The sequence below is a fragment of the Theropithecus gelada genome, chromosome 2 (assembly GCF_003255815.1).
Source record: "Theropithecus gelada isolate Dixy chromosome 2, Tgel_1.0, whole genome shotgun sequence".
In the NCBI taxonomy this organism is placed as follows: Eukaryota; Metazoa; Chordata; class Mammalia; order Primates; family Cercopithecidae; genus Theropithecus; species Theropithecus gelada.
The window spans coordinates 158847414-158872505 of NC_037669.1; the positions used below are offsets into that span (position 1 = coordinate 158847414).

General features: G+C 38.6%; 1 protein-coding gene across 5 annotated transcripts in view; it reads right to left on the minus strand.

Moving 5' to 3' along the window:
* TMEM108 (transmembrane protein 108) overlaps positions 1-25092 on the minus strand; it is a 329320-nt gene that overhangs the window by 151187 nt on the left and 153041 nt on the right. The window lies entirely within an intron of this gene.

Consider the following 25092-nt stretch of genomic DNA (forward strand, 5'->3'; position numbering starts at 1 on the left):
ATAGGATCTTGGTTGTAAATCCTAACTTACCCAATTTCAAAGAGAAAAAATCTTGGGATAAATATACCACAAACAGTTTAATTTACAATGGTGTATGTTATAAAATTACCAACTAATCAACTGGTCGAACCCTGAAACTATACACCCCACTGAAGAAAGCTCATAGGGGCAGCTAGTAAGAATCTGGGTTCAGAATTGAAGACTTTTTTTCATGAATCTCTCACGAATCTCTGTAATCACACGAGAAACAAAAAATTTCTTTTCTCATCTCATTTCTGCTAAGGCGCTCACAAAACAAGCAAACACCCAAATAAAACAAACAAAAAACAAGCTAGAAAGCTTTGCCACACTTGAAACTGTATTATTTTAAATAATTTTTCTATTATTTTCTGATTTCAAGGATACTTCTGGTATGGACTATTTAGAAAAAGTAAATAGAAAATACAGATAAAAATAAGCAAGAAAATATATATTATCCATAATCCCACGAATAAGAGGTGATTAGCACCCACATTTTAGAGTGTATCTCTTTAGCCTTTTGAATGTGCACTTCTATTGGTCTGTTTAATTTTGTATTTAATTTTTAATTTAATTTTTCTCCCTAGCAGCAGAAATATCTTTGTGTTGTTACTATTACTTTACAATTTTATTTTACATGGCAAACTGTGTTTCTTTAAGATAAATTCCTAGAAATTGAAACGCATTATGGAAGGACATAAAGTAAGGCTTTTTGAAATAAATATATTACCAAATTCCTCCTCATCAATACCAGCATATTAGAACAACCATTAGACTACACTCTACCCAAGAAAGAAATTAACAATTTCATCTCTGCCAGTAGGCAAATATTTGGTCTCAATGTTTTAATTTGCTTTTTATGTTTATTGGCCATTTGTATATAAAATTTTTAAAATGTATATTATTTAACAATTCTCTACTAGCATGCCAGGTTTTTTGTTTTCTCATGACATCCCAAGTAGAACTACCTATCTTTAAATTTTTTAATTGAGATATAACTCATATATAAAATTCAGCCTTTAAGGTATACAATTCAGTGATTGGGAATATATTCAAAAGTTGTCCAACCATCACCACTACCTAATTCCGGAATGTTTTCATCACTCAGAAATGAAATCACCATGTTTGCTGTAAGTCACTCCCCATTTTCCCCTCCTTTGGCAACCACTTATCTATTGTCTCTATGGATTTGGCCATTCTGGACATTTTATATAAACAGAATCATATGTGTCTGGCTCTTCCACTCAGCATAATGTTTTTATTTTATTTTATGGTGTTTTTTGAGATGGAGTCTCACTCTGTTGCCAGGCTGGAGTGCAGTGGTGCGATCTCAGCTCACTGCAACCTCCACCTCCTGGGTTCAAGCGATTCTCATGCCTCAGCCTCCTGAGTAACTGGGATTACAGGCACGCGCCACCATACCCAGCTAATTTTTATATTTTTAGTAGAGACAGGGTTTCACCATGTTGGCCAGGATGGTCTTGATCTCCTGACCTCATGATCTGCCCGTCTCAGCCTCCCAAAGTGCTGGGATTACAGGCGTGAGCCACTGCGCCTGGCCTCAGCATAATGTTTTTAAGGCTCATCAATGTTATACAACATTCTAGGTTTTCAAGTGTTTTTTTAATAAGAATTCTACCTACCTCACAGACATTCTACCATGGTTAGAAAGGCCTTCCTTAGTCCAAGATTATATAAATACTTGCCCATATTTTCTTCCTGATATGGTTTGGCCATGTCCCTACCCAAACCTCATCTTGAATTCCCATGTATTGTGGGAGTGACCTGGCGGCAGGTAATTGAATCATAGGGGTGGGTCATTCCCATGCTGTTCTCGTGATGGTGAATAAGTCTCACAAGATCTGATGGTTTTAAAAATGGGAGATTCCCTGTACAAGCTCTCTCTCTCTGCCTGCCGCCATCCACGTAAGATGTGACTTGCTCCTCCCTTGACTCCCACCATGATTGTGAGGCCTCCCCAGCCTCACAATCCATTAAACCTCTTTCTTTTCTAAATTGCCCAGTCTCGGGTATGTCTTTATTAGTAGCATGAAAACAAACTAACACACTTCCAGTAATTTTTATTTCATTTATTACATTCTAAATGCTTTTGTATTCTTAGATATTATCAACCAAAAATAAAATTCTAAGCACCCCAACTGACTGAATGGCTCCCTCCTCTCAGTCAAGGGAATTCCAAAGAAACCTGAAAAACTAGCTCAGGCCATGATGGGAAGTGGGGGTCAGACATGCCTCATTATACTTTCTTCCCTTTGGATTTGAGGCAAAACTGACCAGCATTAACATTAAAACAGTGATCTTAGAACTCACCGAACAGATTGTTTGTAGTAACAAGATACCAAAATCCAACCTGACTCTACTTTAGCATCACAAGACAGATAGCAGGCCCTGAAAAATATCAAAGTATTTTATCCAAAAACATATTTCTTTGACATATTTTAAATGGTCCTGCAAAGCTATCTCTTGTGGAGGAAAATTTACACACTGTAGAGAATCCCCTTGCCTTTCCAGGTCTTTTTCTGATCCTGGAGAGATTAGCTGAGAGTCTAGCACCTTTTAAATGTCTGAATAGAAAACATTAGCCATATATTACTTCTAAGGGCAGTCATTTTATGTGCATAATGAGAACCTTGGTTTCTACTACCCATTAGCTTAACCCAGACCCTCCTTTCTATTGATTCCAGGTCTTCAAATAATATTAATAACTCCTTCAGCCAACTGCCAACCAGAAAATCTTTGAATCCACCTATGATCTTTAAGCCCTTGCTTTGAGTTGTCCCACCTTTCTAGACCGAAACAATGTATACCTCAATGTACTGGATGTCTTATAAAACTTATAAAACCAGATTGTAACCCAACCACCTTGGGCACCTGTTCTCAAGACCTCCAGAGGCTGTTGCAGGTCATGGTCCTCACATTTGGCTCAGAAGAAATCTCTTCAAATATTTTATGGAGTTTGGTTTTTTCATCAACAATCTGTTTCTGGACTTTGTATTAAGTTTTACATTTTTCTGTTTGCTCATTCTTCAACTAGAACAATAAGTGTTCAAATTAAACCACTGGTACATTGAGTTCTCTATTATTACTCTTTTAAAAAATATTTTTTTGTTACTTGAGCTTGTTTTTTTACCTCACTCCAAAATTAACTTTAAGATCACTTTATTAAAATCCAGAAAAGGTACACTAGGATTATAGCCAGAATTATCTTCTATTTGCTTTATTAATTTGGGAGAGACTGACTTGGTATCTCATCAAAATCCAGCTGGGGTGAGGAAGAACTTAAGTATTCCAAAACTTATTGCTCTGGAAATCAGAAGAATTCCTTTCTGGGGCTGGGAAGTGCTCTTTTTGGGGGGCATGGGGTACAACAGCTCAATGACTTTTTTGGTTAGGCAAATTCGTCCCCCACCACCAGTGTGATTTGTATGAGGAAGGAAAAGAAAGAGATAAAGTGCTCTACATTATACAAAAATTAATTAGGGGCTGGGCGCAGTGGCTCACGCCTGTAATCCCAGCACTTTGGGAGGCCGAGGCAGGTGGATCGCAAGGTCAGGAGATTGAGACCATCCTGGCTAACACAGTGAAACCCCATCTCTACTAAAAATACAAAAAATTAGCCGGGCGTGGTGGCGGGTGCCTGTAGTCCCACCTACTCACGGGGCTGAGGCAGGAGAATCGCTTGACCCCAGGAAGCGGAGACTGCAGTGAGCCGAGATCGTGCCATTGCATCCCAGCCTAGGCGACAGAGTGGAACTCTGTCTCAAAAAAAAAAAAAAAAAAAAAAAAATTAGGAGGTTTGAGTTTCCAGAGGCTATGGCTAGGAAAAAAGAGTTAAAGGGTATAGAAATTAGAGAGGCTGAGGAGATGATACACAAGAAATATTGAGATAGGAAGAGGCAACTCCAAAAGATGGTAGCAGGTGGGACCTAAGGATGAAGGATAAAGTGAGAAATTCTCCACAGGAAATGCCCATGAATGTTAAGATGTCTAATACTTAATTTTTCATTGCGTCTTGTTTTATGCACATATACACTATATATGTATTAGTCTGTTTTCATGCTGCTGATAAAGACATACCCAAGACTGGGTAATTTATAAAGAAAAAGAGGTTTAATGGACTCACAGCTCCACATGGCTGGGGAGGAGTCACAATCATGGTAGAAGGCAAAAAGCACATCTTACATGGCAGCAGGCAAGAGAGAAAAGAGCCAAGCAAAAGAGATTTCCCCTTATAAAACCATAGGATCTCATGACACTTACTGACTACCATGAGAAAATTACGGGGAAAACCACCCCCATGATTCAATTATCTTCCACTGACTCTCCCCTCCCATAACACGTGGGAATTATGGGAGCTACAATTTAAGATGAGATTTGGGTGGGAACACAGCCAAACCATATCAATATGCTCCATCTGTATTCCTTCTCCACAATGCTCATCCACCACTAGTATTGTCAAAACTTCAGTAAAAGTCTGACACAAAACAGCCTTGTATTAGTGATGCTTGACAGGGGCAATAAAAGAGAAGAGATCGTCCCAAGTCAAGGGTGACCCAGGAGCAGTCAGAGGCAGCAGCCCTAGGAGCCACAACAATGGTTAGTGGGTATATGTGGAGCGTTTAGAATGTGGTAAGCATTCAATAAATGGATGCTTAGTAATAATAGTAAATAAATAATGGATGAATGAATAAATAAATGATCAATAACAAGAGAACAGAGAAACAGTTGTGGTTGAATATATTGATCAAGGGGATCATAAGTCCTTCAACAGTCTCTGGAAATTCTTAAAGATTTTTGAAAAAGTGACAGACTTCCCATAATACATGGAACAGGTTCACCTTATTCAGTTATCAAAAACAACTGAGTCTATAAATCTGGGAGATTTGGGATCAACTGAGTTACACAGGGTTATCCCAACTAGAAGCACCATTTGGCTATTTATTAAAAATTAATCTTAATTAGGTCCTCTTTTAGAGTTTCAGTGTTTTTCTTTCATTTAAGTTCTACAGTCCTGTCAAGTTTTATAGCTTTTAGACATTTTATGTTTATTTTTTCACAGTGATAGAATTTGTTTCCATTATATTTCCTAATTGCCTCTACATAAAAATGACTGACATTCATTTTGTGACCTAACTGAACTAACTTACTATTCTAATGATGGTTTCTCAGCTGAGTCTCTTGGGTCAATTGTGCTGCTTTGGATAGATGGCAAGCCGCAATTAGATTCCATCAAAAGCCTCTTTTAACCATATAGTAGAAAATATTAATCACATCTGTCTGGTCCCTCAGGGAATAATTCAGGAGGATGATAACTAATTTGGGGGATGAAATCCTAAAAAAGTACAGAGTTACATCTAAAAGGATTGCATAAAGGAAAAACAACCCACCCTTGCAACCCATGCTCCAGGCCCATGCCTACAGACCCAATAACAGGCCTACTACAGTAGTTTTAGGCTCCAGGTTCAATTCCATACACTCAGGCACCAGGCTGACCACCTGCTGACCCAGACATGAAGCCAGGCTGCCCGAGGACTCCAACAGCACACCTGCTCATGGACCATACCAGATGACCTGCTCAGAATCTCTGGACAGGTTGACTGGTAAAGGGCTTTCCCAAACAAAGCAAGTCTGCAAATACTGAAATAAGTCCCTATTTCTTCAAATGCACAGACACTGACACATGGCAACAAGGATGAAGAACAATCAAAGAAACATGACACTACCAAAGAACAAAATTAAGCACCAGTGACCAACCCCAAAAAAATGGAGACTTATAAACTGTCTAACAAAGATTTAAATAATTGTATAACCAGCCTGGGCAACAAGGCAAGAACCCATTTCTACAAAAAAAAAATTTAAAAATTAGCTGGGCATGGTGATGTGTGCCTATGGTCTCAGCTACTTGAGAGGCTGAGGTAGAAGGATTGCTTGAGTCTGGGAAGTTGAAGCTGTAGTGAGCCATAATCATGCTCCAGCCTGGGTGACAAAGTGAGAAAAAAAAAGTACAAATAATTGTATGAAAGAAGCTAACTGCAGAGAAACAATTCAACGAAATCAGGAGAATAATATATCCAGAATCTACAAAGAACTCAAACAAATTTACAAGAAAAAAACAACCCCATCAAAAAGTGGGCAAAGGATATGAACAGACACTTCTCAAAAGAAGACATTTATGCAGCCAACAGACATGAAAAAATGCTCATCATCACTGGCCATCAGAGAAATGCAAATCAAAACCATAATGAGATACCATCTCACACCAGTTAGAATCGCAATCATTAAAAAGTTAGGAAACAACAGGTGCTGGAGAGGATGTGGAGAAATAGGAACACTTTTACACTGTTGGTGGGACTGTAAACTAGTTCAACCATTGTGGAAGGCAGTGTGGCGATTCCTCAAGGATCTAGAACTAGAAATACCATTTGACCAGCCATCCCATCACTGAGTATATACCCAAAGGATTATAAATCATACTGCTATAAAGACACATGCACACATATGTTTATTGTGGCACTATTCACAATAGCAAAGACTTGAAACCAACCCAAATGTCCATCAATAACAGACTGAATTAAGAAAATGTGGCATATATACACCATGGAATACTATGCAGCCACAAAAAAAGGATGAGTTCTTGTCCTTTGTAGGGACATGGATGCAGCTGGAAACCATCATTCTCAGCAAACTATCTTAAGAACAGAAAACCAAACACTGCATGTTCTCACTCATAGGTGGGAACTGAACAATGAAAACACTTGGACACAGGAAGGGGAACATCACACACCAGGGCCTGTCATGGGGTGTGACTGGGGGGAGGGATAGCATTAGGAGATATACCTCATGTAAATGACGAGTTGATGGGTGCAGCACACCAACATGGCACATGTATACATATGTAACAAACCTGCACGTTGTGTACATGTACCCTAGAACTTAAAGTATAATATAAAAATAAAAAATAAAAAGACCAAAATGAGAAATGTAATAGAAATTGAAATTGTTTAAAAACAAGACAACAAAGTAGACAATTCTGTAGATGAAAAATATAATACAATGAAAGAAATGAAAAATGCAATAGAAGCCATCAACAACAGAAATGGTCAAGCAGAAGAAAAATTTGTGAACTTGAAGACAAGTTATTTGAAAATATGTGGTCAGAGGAGAAAAAAATAATAAAAAGGAATTATAGGAGGTTTAAGAAAAAGACAAAGGAACAAAAGTTTAAAAATAAATAATAGAAAAGTTTTCAAATCAGGAAAAGATATAAATATCCAGGTACAGGAAGGTCAAATGCCTCCAATAAGAGTCAATTGAAACAACACAGATGATATATTATAACTGAACTGTTAAAAATGAAAGATAAAGAGAGGGTCCTGAAAGCAGCAAGAGAAAAGAAGCAAATAACATAAAATGGGAGCTCCTAAGGCTGCAGTTTCTCAGCAGAAACCTTCTAGGTGAAGAGAGAGTGGGATGATATATTCAAAGTGCTGAAGAAAAAAAAAAATTGCCAAAAAAACCCCTGAAACCAGCAAAGCTGTCTTTCTGAAATAAAGAAGATATAAAGACTTTTCCAGGCAAACAAAAGCTGAAGGAGTTCATCACCACCAGGCGTGTCTTACAAGAAGTGCTAAAGGGAGTTCTCTGAGCTAAAAGAACAGAACACTAATTAATACAAGAAAACATATGAAAGCATAAAACTTACTGGTAAAAATAAGTGGATAGTCAAATTCAGAATACTCTAATAATATAATGGTGGCAGGTAAATCACCTTTATCTTTAGTATGGAGGTTAAAATATAAAACTATTAAAATAATAAGAGCTATGGTAATTTGTTAAAGGATACACAATATAAAAGATGTAAACTGTAACATCAAAAATATAAAATATAGAGAAGTGGAGTAAAATTGCAGAGGTTTTTTTTGCAATCAAAGTTAAGTTGTTATCAGCTTGAAAAAAGGCTTTTATAAGTTGCTTTATGTAAGCCTCATGGTGGTCACAAAGCAAAACACTATAGTAGACCCACAAAAGTAAAAAAAAGGAAAAAAAAATAAGGAAATACACTCACACATTTGGTGTCAGAAGTGTTGAGTAGTATGAGAGTAAAGGAAAATAAACAAATTTATTCAAATGTATTTATTTGAATAATTTTTTAATTCAAAAGTGGAATAACCTAGAAGAAATGAATAAACTTCTTTCCTTCTCAAAAGTCCTTACTTATCAATAATTATCTTGATTATAAATGGATTACATTATCAAATCAAGAAACATAAGCTGGGCGTGGTGGTACACGCCTATAGTCCTAGCTAGTCAGGAGGCTGAGGCAGGAGGATCACTTGAGCCCAGGAGTTTGAGACTACAATGAGCTATGATCATGCTGCTGCACTCCAACCTTGTCAACACAGTGAGACTTCATCTCTTAAACAAAATGACTGAATGAGTAATTAAAAAAAAAAAAGACTCAACTATATACTGCCTATAAGAGACTCATTTCACCTTTAAGGACACATACGAAATGAAAGTGAAGGGATGGAAAAATAATCCATGCAAACAGAAATAAAAAGAGAGCAGGGTAACTATATTTTTATTGGATAAAAAAGACTTTTAGTCAAACACTGTAAAAAAAAAAAACCACAAAAAAACCAAAACTCATCATTATATAAGGATGAAAGCTTCAATTCATCAAGAGGATATAACAACTATAAATACATATGCATGCAACATTGGAGCACCTACATATATAAAAAATATTAATAGATCTGAAAGGATAGATAGACTCTTAATAATAGCAGGGGACTTCAAGGCTCCACTTTCAATCACGGACAGATTATCCAGACAGAAGACTAAGAAAGAAATATTGACTTAAACTACATTTTAGAGCAAATGGGACAGACATATATAGAACATTCCACCTAAGAGCAGCAGAATACACATTCTTCTCGAGCACACATAAAACATTTTCCAGGACAGACTACACATAACACAAGTCTTAAGTTTAAGGAGATCTAAATCATATGAGATGTATTTTCCAGCCACAATGGTATAATGCTAAAAGTCAATAACAGGAGGAATTTCAGAAAATTCACAAACACTGGAAATTAAACAGCATGCCCCTGAGCAACCAAACAATGAATTAAATGGAAGAATAAAAATTATCTTGAGACAAATGAAAACGAGCACATAATACACCAAAGCTTAAAGGATGCAAAACAAAAGCAGTTCTAAGAGGAAAATTTATAGCAATAAAAGCCTACATCAAAAAAGCAGATTTCAAATAAACAAACTAACATCATACATCAACAAAATAGAAATAAAAGAACAAACAAAGCCCAAAGTTAGAAGGAGGAAATAGTAAAGGCCCAAGCGCAAATAAATGACAGAGAGACAATATAAACAATAGAAAAGATCAGTGAAACTGAGAGGTGGTAATCAATAAACTTTTAGCTAGACTAAGAAAAAATGAGAATACTCAAAGTTTGACATGAAAGAAAAGACGTTACAATGAATACTGCGGAAATACAAAGGATCATAACAGACTACCATGGACTATTATATGCCAACAAATTGAATAATCTAGAATAAATGAATAAACTTCTAGAGACGTACAACCTACTAAGAGCAAATCGTGAAGAAATAGAAATTCTGAACAGACCAGTAACAAGTAAGGAAATTGAATCAGTAATTAAAAGTCTCCCATTAGAGAAAAGCCCAGGGCCTGATGACTTAACTGCTTAACTCTACCAAACATTTAAAGAAGAACTAATACCAATCCTTTTCAAACTCTTCAGAAAAAAAAAAAAAAAAAAAAAAGAAGAAGAAGAGGGAATAATTACAAACTCATTTTTAGAAGGCTAGCCTTATCCTGATACCCAAGCCAGACAGGGATACTACAGGAAAAGAAAATTATAGGTCAGTATCCCTGATGAATATAGGACACAAAAATCCTCAACAAAATGCTTGCAAACCAAGTTCAACAGCACATCAAAAAGATTATTCACCAAGATTAAGTGAAATTTATCCCAGAGATGCAAGGATGCTTCAACATACACAAGTCTACTAATTAAAGAATGAAGAACAAAAATCGTATTAGCATTTCAAAAGTCAAAGCGTTTGAAAAAATTCAACATCCTAACATGATTAAAAAAAAAAAACTCTCAATAAATTAAGTACACAATAAAAGTAATTCAATGCAACAAAGTCCATATACGACAAACCCACAGCTAACATATGCAACAATGTAAAATTGAAAGCTTTTTCTTTAAGATCAGGAACAAGACAAAGAAGCCATCACTGTCACTTTTATTCAAAATAGTACTAGAAGTCCTAGTCACAGCAGTTAGGCAAGAGAAAGAAATAAAAGGCATTCAAACTGGAAAGAAAAAAATTAAATGTTTCTGTCTGCAGATGACATATTATATATAGAAAACGTTAAACAATCTACCAAAACACTGTTAAAACTGACAAATCCAGTAAAGTTGCAGAATACAAGAAACAAACACACAGAATTAGTTGCATGTCTATATACTAACAACAAACTATCTAAAGAGAGCAATAAAACAATCCTATTTGCAATAGTTACAAAAAAATACTTAGAAATAAATTTAACGAAGAAGATGGAAGACCTGTACACTGAAAACTACAAACTATTAATAAAAGAAATTGAAGACATAAATAAATGGAAAGATATCCTATGTTCACAGATTGGAAAAATTAATGTTAAAATGTCCATACTAACTAAAATTCCAATAACTTTTTTTTTTTTTAACAGAAAGAGAGAAAACAATCTTGAAATTGGTAATGAACCACAAAGACTCCAAATAGCCAAAGTAATCTTGAGCAAAAAGAACAAATATGGAGGCATCACACTACCTGACTTCAAAATACACTACAAAACTATAGTAATCAAAACTGTTTGGTACTGACATAAAAACAGATCAATGGAACAGAACAGAGAGCCCAGAAATAAATCCATGCATTTATGGCCAATTGATTTTTGACAAAGATGCCAAGAACACATAAAAGGGAAAGGACAATCTCTTCAATAAATGGCATTGGGAAAATTGAGTATCAACATGCAGATACAATGAAATTAGACTCCTATGTCACCCAATATATAAAACTCAATTCCAAATAGATTAAAGACATAAATATAGGACTGAAACTGTAAATCTACTACTAGAAGAAGACATGGGAAAATCTCCATGACATTGGTCTGGGCAATGATTTTTTGGATATGACCCCAAAGCACAGGCAACAAAAGCAAAAACAAACAAATGACATTACATTAAACAAACAAGCTTTTACACAGCAAAAGAAACAATCAACGGAGTTATGAGACAATCTATGGAATGGGAAAATGTATTTGAAAACTGTGCATATGATAAAGGATTGATATACAAAATATATAAAAAACTCAACTAAATAGTAAGAAAACAACCAGATGAAAAAATGAGCAAAAAAACTGAATAGACATTTCTCAAAAGAGGACATACCCATGGTCAAGAGGTTCACGAAAAAATGCTCAACATCACTGTACACTAACAAAAGAGAGATACAAATCAAAACCACAATGAGATATCAACTCACATCTGTTAGAATGGCTATTATCAAAAAGATGCAAAATAAATTTTGGCAAAGATGTGAAGAAAAGGGAACCCTTGCACACTGTTGATCGGAAGGTAAATTAGCACAACTATTACGGAATACAGTAGGGAGGCTCCTGAAAAAACAAAAACTAAAACTACCACATAATTCATCAATCCCACTACTGGGTATATATTCAAGGAAAATGAAATCAGTATGTAGAGATAATGCATGTCCATGTTCATTGTAGCAATATTCACAACAGTCAAGATATGTAATCAACCTAAGTATCTGTCAATAGATGAATGGATAAAGAAAGTGTGGTATACATATGCACAATGGAATACCATTCAGCATCATAAAGGAAGCAATTCCCGTCATTAGCAACATGGATAAACTTGGAAGATAGTAAGTGAAATAAGCCTGGCACAGAAAAACAACTACCATATGATCTCACTTATATGTGTAATCTAAAAAAGTTGAACTAATAGAAGCAGAGTAGAATGGTGGTTACCAAGGGCTTGGGGAGACGGGGTTGGGGAGATGTTATTTGAAGGATACAAAGTTTCAGTTAGGAGAAATAAATTCAAAAGATTTATTGTACAACATGGTGACAATTGTTAATAACAATGTATTGTATTCTTGGAAATCACTAAGAGTAGATTTTAAATGTTCTTACCATAAAAAATACATGAGGGAAAGCATTTGACCAAACATATGAGATGGTGGCAAAGGTGGGGACCTCACTGATTATTAGCACAAGAGAAACACAAGGGATGTAAGTAACCTGGACCATACCGTACTTAAGGAGAGTGAGCCTAATAGAACTCTGCTTCTCAAGCTTAAGTGGGACAGTCATATCACTTGCACTGAGTCAGGAGGAATACTTCTCAATTTTATAGAACACTAAAACTGTTCTAATTAGAAATGTCTATGGTGTCAGAAAACAGCAATAAAGAGCCAAATGAAAAGCTCTGATATTTGATATGCAAATTGACTTGAAATGACAAGTACATGAAGAGCAAGTAAGGAAGAACAGCCAGGAAATCTCTGGGGGGGAAAAAAAGCAAGGTGGTGTCAGGGGAACTGCCAGCCTTATCAGACATTAAAACATACTCTAAAGCCTCTATAATTAAAAGCATTTGATATTGACACACGAGTAGGTCCAATGATATATGAAAATTTAGGACTGATAAAGGCAGCATATCAAATCAGTTGGAGAAAATATAAGCATTTAACATATGTTGAGATACTGGTTGAGCAATATGGAAAACGGTAAAACTATACTCATTCCAAACACCATACCCCAATATAAATTCCAAATCTATCAGATATTTAAATGTAAAAAAGCATAGAAGTACTAGGAAAAAAAAATACAGGTAAATTCTACTATAACTTGTGAGTACAGAAGCTTTGCTAACTCTGACTCAAAATCTAAAGCAATAAGGAAAAAGATTGATAAACTTTATTACACATATAAATTCAGTAAAAAAAACAAAGTAAAAATAAAACTGAAAAAAACAAAAACTCTTCAACTTATAACAGGCAAGGGGTTACTATACCTAAAATTTCTTTGTAATCCCAAAATAAATACTTGCAATGCTTTTATGGTCATTAGTGGACACGCACAGAGTGGCAAAAAATTTCAGTCAATCAATGCACACATTTCCAGTTGAAGATGAGCAAGGTGATGCTCTGTCTTTCATGTTTCAGCTCTTTCCTGGAAATAAATGTCCTCTCCATGGACTATTTAATGTCTTTTTTTTTTTTTTTTTTTTTTTTTTACATTTTTATGCTTTTGTGTTGGTGATTTTACTATTAAATATGGTTTGCGAGCAAAGTGCTGAGGTGCTGTTTAGTGTTTCTAAGCAAAATAAGTTGCGATGTAGCTTTTACAGAAAATGCTGTAGATTAGCTTCATTCAGACATAAGTTACAGTGCTGTTGGCCATAAGCTCAATGTTAGATAAGGTGTCTTTAATCAGAAACACACAAAAGACGGGTACATACTGATCAGTTGATATAAGTTTGTGAGAGGTTCACAGAAACCTAACCTTCTATTTCTTTTATGAGAAATGGTTCTGAATTAGATAATTCAACGTTTATGGAGACTGTAGACAATAGCAATCCCCAACCTTTTTGGCACCAGGGACCAGTTTCGAGAAAGACAATTTTTCTACAGACCTGGGGTGGGGGACATGGTTTTGGGATGAAACTGCCCCACCTCAGATCATCTGGCATTAGATTCTCATAAGGAACATGCGACCTAGATCCCTCACACATGCAGTTCGCAATAGGGTTCCTGCTCCTATGAGAATGTAATGCCACCGCTGATCCGACAGGAGGTGGAACTCAGCTGGTAATGCTCCCTCAGCTGCAGCTCACCTCCTGCTAATGCAGCCTGGTTCTTAACAGGCCATGGACTGGTACTGCCTGTGGCCCAGGGGTTGGGGGATGCTGGTTATATAACATAACTACCAAATAGCAATAATTGATTGTATTTGAATTGAGATTTAAAATATTTTGTGAGACAAAGAGTGATGACAACCAACAACCCAGGCCAATAGTAGAGTTTCGACAAAACAAAACAATAGATTTTCCTCTCCCTAGGAAAAGAGAAAATTTGATTAAGTCAGTGGTCAACATGCCTTAGAGAGCCCTCAGGGAAAATAAAAGACTAGGAAGGTTGAGATACAGAATATAACCCTTCCTTTGGATCTAGTTCCTTGCAGTGGGGGAGGGGAGGACAGAAGTGACTAACATCACAGATTTGTGAGGAGGTTGGGAAAGGGGCATATGCCTGTTTTACAGGTGGGGACATGGACACCAAGAAGTCAAGATCTTTGCTCAAGATCAAACCTATTATCTACGTGCCTGTGAACTAGTTTCTTGAGCTCTGATCCTTGAATTTCCTGTAATAGGGGTAAGAATGGTTCTAGATATACTTGCTGCAAAGATGGAGACAAGGCATGTCAAGTACTTGGCCCGCGGCCAGGTAAGTTCTCTGTGCAAGTTAGCAACTATCACCCAGTAGCGGAATGCAAGACAAATTGGGCCAGAGCTCAATTTGAGAGAGTTGTCTCTGTTAATTGTGATTCCCCTAAGCCAGAAATGACCCAAAGGCTTTGGGGCCATTCCCCAAATAGCCCCTTTTGTTAAATCTAGTGTCATATTAAAATTGGATTTATTAATTACTCTTAGGGGTATAAATTGAATTTTAAGGGTCTTATTTATAAGTTATACTTCTGCCTTCTTTAAAAGGAATCTGAGCAAGCTTACAACTAGATGCAACTTGTATAATAGAATTATTAACACACCAAAGCACAATAATGACTCCAGAAAGAAAGGTCCAAAATAATGTAGCAAAAGGGAGGATTAATTTTACCATAAGATGGAATGGGTCAATACATTTCCCTTGGAGCTTCCTGGAAATGAAGGCCAAAAGGATAGCTAGTATCATTTATTTCCGGCTACATAAACAGAAGTACATTTTTATTTTGTTCAGAAACACAAACTTCATCTGTCACTAATTGCTAAGAAAAGATCATCAGACAGATGTTTTGATAAACATTAGCATCCTCAATAGCAGTTTTATAGAATATGAACAGAATACTCTTGTTATGGCTACTCCTTATGATCAACCCACAATAAAAACTAAAGTCATTGTGCTAAGTAGTAATTCAGGGAAAGCATTTCAATGAGTAGTGCAAGCACAGTGGTAGAAGGGAAAGAACCAGGCAGGCCTGCCACTTAGTAGCTTTGCTCTGTGACCTTGGGTGAGTTACTTAATTTATCTGGAGTCTCAGCTTTCTCATCTTCAAATGGGGCTGATACCTAATCAGAGGACAGTTAGGGTAATTAAACGTACTAAAACACCTACCATGTGTCTTGCACATCATATGTCTCTCTCGTTCTCCTGAGCTAATAATGGTGTACAGACATGCTGCTTTTGGTTATTTGGGACAGAGAGAACTGGGAAAACAGAAGGAATGAATATTCAGCATGTTATCTCAGGGCCTCAGCATCTTGTTGTTCCATGAGCAGCAGATTACTTCAGGACGGCAAATATGAAGGTCTCTCAGGCTTACTTACAGCATAAGTCACAAATGAATGCATGTGTCCACAGGGCTGGGTTTGGGCTATAATGGCATTTTTAGTCAAATTCTGTTGATACAGATGCTTTGCATATTAAACGCAGGAATATCCTTCACTTCCATAAACAGATGTTCTCTCTCTTCTTTCTTTCCTTCCTTTCTTTTTTTTTTTTTTTTTTTTTTGACAGAGTCTCCCTCTGTCACCCAGGCTGGAGTGCAGTGGTGCATTCTTGGCCCTACTGCAACCTCCGCCACCCGAGTTCAAGCCATTCTCATGCCTCAGCCTCTCGAATACCTGGGATTTCAGGCATTTGCCACAACATCTGACTAATTTTTGTACTTCTGGGAGAAGCAGGGTTTTGCCATGTTGCCTAAGCTGGTCTTGAACTACTGACCTCAGGTGATCCACCTGCCTTGGCCTCCCAAAGTGCTGGGATTACAGGCATGAGACACCATGCCTAGCCGTTCTCTCTCATTTTCCTTGAAATCTGTGCTACTCCTAGTCTATCTTTTAAATTTTTGTATTTTGTACAAAAAATATTTCACTGTCGTCTGAACTTACGATCAACAGTGTGGGCACAATTACAATAAGTGTCACTTTGTGGCAGTTCTGTGAGATTACAGGGAGTATAATGAACTAGACAGCAAATGGGTACAGTGGTCTTTTGACACACCAACTGTCAACAGGAAAACAGATCTTTTCCCTCGTTTTTCTTAAGAAAATAGAAAATTCTCTCATTTTCTCCTAAGTTTTTAGAAATCTGAATATTTAGATGGAATTTCCCTATTTTAAAGTGCTGGCAATTAATTCATGTAGGCCAAGACTACAAGCCAGATGAAAGAGGACTGTGTAATTCCTGATTCAGAGAGGCTTTCATAATGCAGAATCTACATGGGTACTTTTCTAGAAAACTGAGGAGCAGAGTGCCTGTCCCTGGAGGGATTTGTACTGAGGGAGGAGGCAGAGCAGATCCCTGCATTCTGCAAGTCCTCCAGCCAGCCTGGAGTCCAGGCTATCACTCAGGATAATTTCAAGGGAGAAAAAAAACCCACCTGTAATGGAACTCCTTTCTGCTCTTTTCTTTCATATTTCCCTTTCTAAAAAATAAAAGAAAATACAGGAGGTTGTCAGTTTCACCAAGATGCTGAATTCCAAACAAAAAGGCAAAAACTATTAATCTCCTGCTAAGGAAAAGCCTACAAAAGGGAATCAATTAATGTGAATTCTACTTGAGGACTCAGAAGTAATTGCTTGAGTGCTCCTCAAGAATGGCTGCTGGAGTCTATTTGCATTTGTTGAGGGAGGGTGTTCAACTCTCCACAGCCACTGAGGTCAGCAATGGGGTAAAAATAGTACCGGGAGCTTGAGGCTTATTAGAATGACACAGAACCTCCTTCTTCCGGCATTAAAGGGAATTAGGACCACTTAGCTCCTTTGAGAAGACAGGCAGGTGCTTGTGCAGGGTGAAGAATACGTATCATACTTCCCTTTTTATGGTTTTGGTGTTAAAGACTGAATATTGAGGTCACGGAATTAAATGACATTGTAGAGATGCCAAATACTAAAGGAGCATGTTCTATCATTTTGACTATACTGCTTATGAAAATGATTATTTCTTGTACACGGCAAACTCATTCATTTTTCTTTTTTCTTTTGCAATGCCTGAAAAACATCTTCAGAAATTGAATTCAGGGACCTAAAAATTATGTGTATTTCCTTTGGGCAGCAGTCAGTTTTCCTGAAACATGTGCTGATGTTTTTACGTAGAAAGGTAGGTAAGGTCATGGAAAGGAGGCACAGTTCTTACCAGAACGTTTTACATGTCAAAAGAAAATTTAAACCCAAGAGGCATGCTTTGAAGAGGCAATACACTTCAGCATGTGAAATTATTCATAATATCATAGTCATTAATAAATTTTAATTTTTTGCTACCGAGTGACATGTGGATTAAAAATCAGTTAATTTTAATTTTGACCTTTAACCTCAAATTCGCTTTTTTGGGGCCTCATTCCCCTTCTTTAGTTCCTCTCATTCCACTTGAATCCACATAAAAACTTCTTTAAGTCTTAAGCTAGTATAAAGATGTGTTTCTGGTTTAATCTTTCAAAATACATCATTTATGTCAAGTAGTTCCTATAGGGTTGGCAGGCAGTCTGTTGAATATACAGCTGGAATAAAAATTACAGTGAAATGAAAAATACGTGGGCAAGAGTAGGCTGGGCCAATATTAAACAGACACAGCTATCATCTGAAGAGTATGGATTAAGTTATCTGTTTGGACTTGTGCAGGAAAGCTTAGTCCCACAGTGAAGTTCACGATATTCCAAACATTTCGAATGAGTTTCATTTTTATGTCTTGCTCCAGGAAGCATGGATAAAATAATACATTCGACTTCACCTGTGAGGAACTTAAATAGCTTTATATCATTATGTTGATAATTCTACCTTGCTTTGATGACTGGAAGGCTAGAAGAAATATCTGAAAGTTCCAAGATTGGTAATTTCCCACACTAGCTGATGGCCAGGATCTATTTCAAATATATATCCCCAGGTCTTTCCCTTAAGAATTCTGACTCCCAGGTTATGGGATGGAGAAATTTTAAAAGGCTCCCAATATGGCTATTATGATCAGTCAGGCTTGGAATCCGAAAACCTAATCTAGCAGTTCTTAATGCTGACTGAACACTAGAACAGTGACTGAACACTAGAACAATGGAGGAACACAGCAATGCTTGTGCCATGCTACATCCCTGATTAAGTAAATCAGACTCCCTGAAGGAATGTGGGAAGCTTCAAGGTGATCCTACTGTACAGTTGGGTTGAGAACCAGGAATCCTTACTCCAGCCTCAGAGAGTACTAGAGCCACAGTGAGGCCAGGCCCACTTATTCTCTTCCCTGAAAGTGACAGTTTTATGAGAGATGAAGGAAGTGGGATGATAAATGAAACCACATTTGCAAGTTATATTCAAAACAGCAAAGGAGTGAGTCAGTGTTTCTTAAACATTTGGATCCAATGCCTTTCATGCAATTCAAGTTTTAAGCAACATGAGCTTTTGGTGATCTTTCACCCAATCTCTGACTCTGGTAAGCCTCTCACTTGTCCCTACTGCTTGATTCACAGGGATGTCTGGAAGAATAAGGAGATAGTAACTGAAAAGGAGAGATGAGGTTCAGGGAAGGGAAGAGGGTGTGGGAAGCCACCCCCGGTCTGTGAGCTTGGCATGAAGCTGAAACCACGCTCATCTCTAAATCATTCATTCCCAGGGGGGAAAAGTGCTCCTCTTCCTGAAGATGGCATTCATAGAGAAGACAGACTGAGAGAAAACAGTTGAGGCTGCAAATTCTGAGTGGGGGCAATGGAGGAGAGACTACACCAAAGGAACCTCCTTCCTTGCTGGGGACCACAGTCAACTGCACAGAGAGAAACAGGGCAGGAAGATGCAGTACACACAGCAGTGAGCCAGGAGATCCATTTCCTTGGAAAATACTGAGTGCCACAACTTAACATGCACTGTGCTAATAGGAGGGGCTGGGGCTGAGAATAAAAACAAATGAGACATGCTCCTCGTCTTTAAGAGCTTGCAGCTTGGCATGGGGAGAGACTATCTTGTCAAAAATCACTCTATAGACAGCTTTGCCTATGTATTTGTCTAATGCACTTGTATTAGGCAAGGTATATCATAGCAAATTATATTCTAACAAATTAGAAAATGGGGCAGGCATGGTGGCTCATGCCTATAATCTCAGGTCTTTGGAAGGCCAAGGCAGGAAGGCTGCTTGAGGCTGGGAGTTTGAGACCAGCTTGGCAAAATAGCAAAACCCCACATCTTAAAAAAAAAAAAAAATTAGCCAGATGTGGTGGCCTGCATCTATAGTCAGAGCTGCTTGGAAGGGGCTGGGGCAGCAGGATCCCTTGAGCTAGTCTGAAGTTGCAGTGAGCTATGATTGTGCCACTGCACTTCTGCCTGGGCAACAGCGAGACCCTGTCTCTTAAAAGCCTTTTCCTTCTTGAGTCTCAGCGTTCCTATCAATAAAACAGGTATAACATCTATACTGCAAGGTAGTTTTGAGAATAAAATGATATGAAACATCCACACAGAGTCTGGAACACAGAAGTACTAGAATCATGCCCTATTTTTCCTTTAAAAGAAAAATTGTTATCTTCTGGAGTAGCAAGACAAAGTTTCTGAAGGAGGTGGAAATTCAGCTAAACCTTGAAGGTTAAGAGTGATGGAAAATGCAAAGGCACAGAGGTAAGACAGTGAAGCAGGAGTTTGGGAATGAGTACATTAAACAACAGGAGATCTACCATTGGCTGCTGTAAAATCCTTCCCCAGTACAGTTTTGGATATAATGTGACTGGCTCTCCAGCTTCTGAAACAGAGTTGGGTCAATGTTCTTTTCTTTGAGGGGAGGGGAGAATATATTCAGGAGAGGACAAGACTGACAGGGAAGTAGCTGGCAGTAGTTGGAAATCAGGAAGATGGGAGCTGGGTCCCCAAAGCACAATCTTCCCAAATCAATATAAGAAATAAATGCCTACTAACCACGGGATAGCTGGAAGCCCCAGCCAGCTACAGGATCCAGAATCATCCCCATCAATGTTTACACAGCAATAGATGACTAACACTAGGTGGTGGCAAACCCAGGTTTACACCTGGATAGATCTGGCTCCTGCAGCTAGATCCTCAGAACTGGAGGACAGCTAACTATGTAGGCTGGCTTTCATCACTCCATCAACTTCACAGTAATGTCACCACGTGGTCTACACAAGTGGTTCTCAAAGTTTGGTCCTCAGACCACTAGCAGCACCCAGGAGCTTGTTAGAAATGAAAATGATCAGGTTCTACTTCAGAATCACTGAATCAGAAACTCTGGGGGCGGGGAGGGGGGGGCAGTAACCTGTGCTTCAACAAGCTCTCCAGGATGTATACTGAAGTTTGGGAACGCCTGCTTTACACACAGGAATTTCTGGGCCCATTATGCTATGGCAGGGTTTTACTGTACAACGGTGACCTTGGATAAATAATATACCTCTTTAGAGGACCAATAAAATGAAGAAAGAGGTAGCTGGAGCAGAAAGATCTATCTCCAAGGTCCCTTTCAATTGTAACATGCTATAATTTATTAGTTCACCAGTGGGGGAAATGTTTACAGCTCATTAGTTCAAACAGATGGGCAGTGCTGGCATTTGTGGATCTTGTTGCACGCATTGAGTGTGGTGTGCTTGAATTCTAATGGCTAATTTTAACATGCTACACATCTTCATTATTAGACTTATTAGGCTATTAATGTTAATGCTATATGATTGACCCCCATATGGAGGGGAGCATTAAAACATGAGTTTTGCATGAGGAAAACCAACAATTTAATTGCAATGAATTTCTCGTCTCTGTTGTGGTTACATATAATCACTAAGAACTAGACCTTTCACTGAATTAAAATTCTAAACACAGGCAGTCAGAATTGATTTAAATAATGAAATCCTGGAACAACTACTTTCAAATAAACCTCTCATCCAGAACCTAAAAAACTTTACGATGATAGCCAATACTTACAGGTAAATCAAACATGTAAGCCACTTCTGCCTGACAAATCAGTTCAAATCAGAGGTCTAGGGGAGGGCTAGCAAGATGGCCAAACAGGTACAGCTCTGGTCTGCAGCTCCCAATGAGATCAATGCAGAAGGCGGGTAACTTCTGCATTTCCAACTGAAGTACCTGGCTCACCTCACTGGGACTGGTTAGAAAGTGGGTGCAGCCCACAGAGGGCGAGCAGAAGCAGGGTGGGGCGTCACCTCACCTGGGAAGTGCAAGGAGTCAGGGAATTCCCTCCCATAGCTAAGGGAAGCCTTGAGGGACTGTATCTTGAGGAACGGTGCATTCCAGTGCAGATACTATGCTTTTCCCACGGTCTTCGCAACACCAGGGCCCTGAGTTTCAAGCACAAAAGTGGGCAGCCATTTGGGCAGACACCGAGCTAGCTGAGAGTTGTTTTGTTTGTTTGTTTGTTTTTGTTTGTTTCATATCCCAGTGGCACCTGGAATGCCAGCAAGACACAACTGTTCACTCCCATGGAAAGGGGGCCGAAGCCGGGGAGACAAGTGGTCTAGCTCAGCGGATCTGACCCCCATGGAGCCCAGCAAACTAAGATCCACTGGCTTGAAATTCTTGCTGCCACCACAGAAGTCTGAAGTCGACTTGGGACACTCGAGCTTGGTGGGGGGATGGCGTCTGCCATTACTGAGGCTTGAGTGGGCGGTTTTCCCCTCACAGTGTAAACAAAGCCACTGGGAAGTCTGAACTGGGCAGAACCCACCACAGCTCTGCAAACCCTCTGTAGCCAGACTGCCTCTCTAGATTCCTCCTCTCTGGGCAGGGCATCTCTGAAGGAAAGGCAGAAGTCCCAGTCAGGGACTTATAGATAAAACTCCCATCTCCCTGGGACACAGCATCTGAGGGAAGGGGCAGCTGCGGGTACAGCTTCAGCAGACTTAAACGTTCCCGCCTGCCAGCACCAAAGGGAGCAGTGGATCGCCCAGCACAGTGCTTAAGCTCTGCTAAGGGACAGACTGCCTCCTCAAGTGGGTCCCTGACCCCTATGCTTCCTGACTAGGAGACACGTCCCAGCAGGGATCAACAGACACCCCATACAGGAGAGCTCTAGCTGGCATCTGGTGGGTGCCTTTCTGGGACGAAACTTCCAGAGGAAGGAACAGGCAGCAATCTTTGCTGTTCTGTAGCCTCCACTGGTGACACCCAGGCAAACAGGGTCTGGAGTGGACCTCCAGCAAACTCCAACGGTCCTGCAGCAAAGGGGCCTGACTCTTAGAAGGAAAACTAACAAACGGAAAGGAACAGCATCAACATCAACAAAAAGGACATCCACACAACAATCCCATCCAAAGGTCACCAACATCAAAGACCAAAGGTAGATAAATCCATGAAGATGAGGAAAAACCTGCACAAAAAGGCTGAAAATTCCAAAAACCAGAACACCTCTTCTCCCCCACAGGATCACAACTCCTCACCAGCAAGGGAACAAAACTGGATGGAGAATGAGTGTGACAAATTGACAGAAGTAGGCTTCAGAAGGTGGGTAATAACAAACTCCTCTAAGCTAAAGGAGCATGTTCTAACCCAATGCAAGGAAGCTAAGAACATAAAAGGTTAGAGGAATTGTTAACTGGAATAATCAGTTTAGAGAAGAACATAAATGACCTGATGGAGCTGAAAAACACAGCTTGAGAACTTCGTGAAGCATACAGAAGTATCAATAGCTGAATTGATCAGGCAGCAGAAAGGATATCAGAGATTGAAGATCAACTTAATGAAATAAAGCATGAAGACAAGATTAGAGAACAAAAGAATGAAAAGGAATGAACAAAGCCTCCAAGAAATATGGGACTATGTGAAAAGACCAACCTACATTTGATTGGTGTACCTGAAAGTGATGGGGAGAATGGAACCAAGCTGGAAAACACTCTTCAGGATATTATCCAGGAGAACTTCTCCAGTCTAGCAAGACAGGCCAACATTCAAATTCAGGAAATACAGAGAACATCACAAAGATACTTGTTGAGAAGAGCAACCCCAAGACATACAGTCATCAGATTCACCAAGGTTGAAATGAAGGAAAAAATGTGAAGGGCAGCCAGAAAGAAAGACCGGGTTACCCACAAAAGGAAGCAAATCAGACTAACAGCAATCTCTTGGCAGAGACCCTACAAGAGAGTGGGGACCAATATTCAACATTCTTAAAGAAAAGAACTTTCAACCCAGAATTTCATATCTAACCAAACTAAGCTTCATAAGCGAAGGAGAAATAAAATCCTTTACAGACAAGCAAATGCTGAGAGATTTCATCACCACCAGGCCTGCCTTACGAGAGCTCCTGAAGGAAGCACTAAATATGGAAAGGAAAAACCAGTACCAGCCACTGCAAAAACATACCAAATTGTAAAGACCATCCACTCCATGAAGAAACTGCATCAACTATTGGGCAAAATAACCAGCCAACATCAAAATGGGAGGATCAAATTCACCCATAACAATATTAACCTTACATGTAAACCAGCTAAATGCCCCAATTAAAAGACACAGACTGGCCAATAGGATAAAGAGTCAAGACCCACTGGTGTGCTGTATTCAGGAGACCCATCTCACATGCAAAGACACACATAGGCTCAAAATAAAGGGATGGAGGAAGATTTACCAAGTAAATGGAAAGCAAAAAAAGAAAAAAAAAAAAAAAGCAGGGGTTGCAATCCCAGTCTCTGATAAAACAGACTTTAAACCAACAAAGATCAAAAAAGACAAAAAAGGGCATTACATAATGGTAACACCTCTACACAAATAAACTAGAAAATCTAGAAGGAATGGATAAATTCCTGTACACATACACCCTCCCAAAACTAAACCAGGAAGAAATAAAATCCCTCAGTAGACCAATAACAAGGTCTGAAATTGAGGTAGTAATTAATAGCCTACCAACCAAAAAAAGCCCATGACCAGATGGAGTCACAGCTGAATTTTACCACAGGTACAAAGAGGAGCTGCTTCCATTCAGGACACAACAAAAAAAGAACACTTCAGGCCAATATTCCTGATGAAGATTGACGCGAATATCCTCAATAAAATACTGGCAAACCTAATCAAGCAGCACATCAAATAGCTTATCCACCACAATCAAATCGGCTTCATCCCTGGGATGCAAGGCTGGTTCAACACACACAAAATAATAAATGTAATCCATCACATAAACAGAACCAATGACAAAAACCACATGATTATCTCAATAGATGCAGAAAATGTCTTTGACAAAATTCAACATCCATTCATGCTAAAAACTCTCAATAAACTCGGAATTGACGAAATGTATCTCAAAATAGTAAGAGCTATTTATGATAAACCCACAGCCAATATCACACTGCATGGGCCAAAGCTGGAAGCATTCCCTTTGAAAACCAGCAGAAGACAACGGTGCCCTTTCTCACCACTCCTATTCAACATAGTATTGGACGCTCTGGCCAGGGCAATCAGGCAAGAGAAAGAAATAGAGGGTATTCAAATAGGCAAATAGGAAGAGAGGAAGTCAAATTCTCTCTGTTGGCAGATGACACGATTGTCTATTTAGAAAACCCCATCAACTCAGCCCCAAATCTCCTTAAGCTGATAAGCAACTTCAGCAAAGTCTCAGGATACAAAAGCAATGTGCAAAAATCACAAGCATTCCTATACACCAAAAATGGACAAACAAAAAGCCAAATCATGAGTGAACGCCCATTCACAATTGCTACAAAGAGAATAAAATACCTAGGAATACAACTTACAAGGGATGTGAAGGACCTCTTCAAGGAGAACTACAAACCACTGCTCA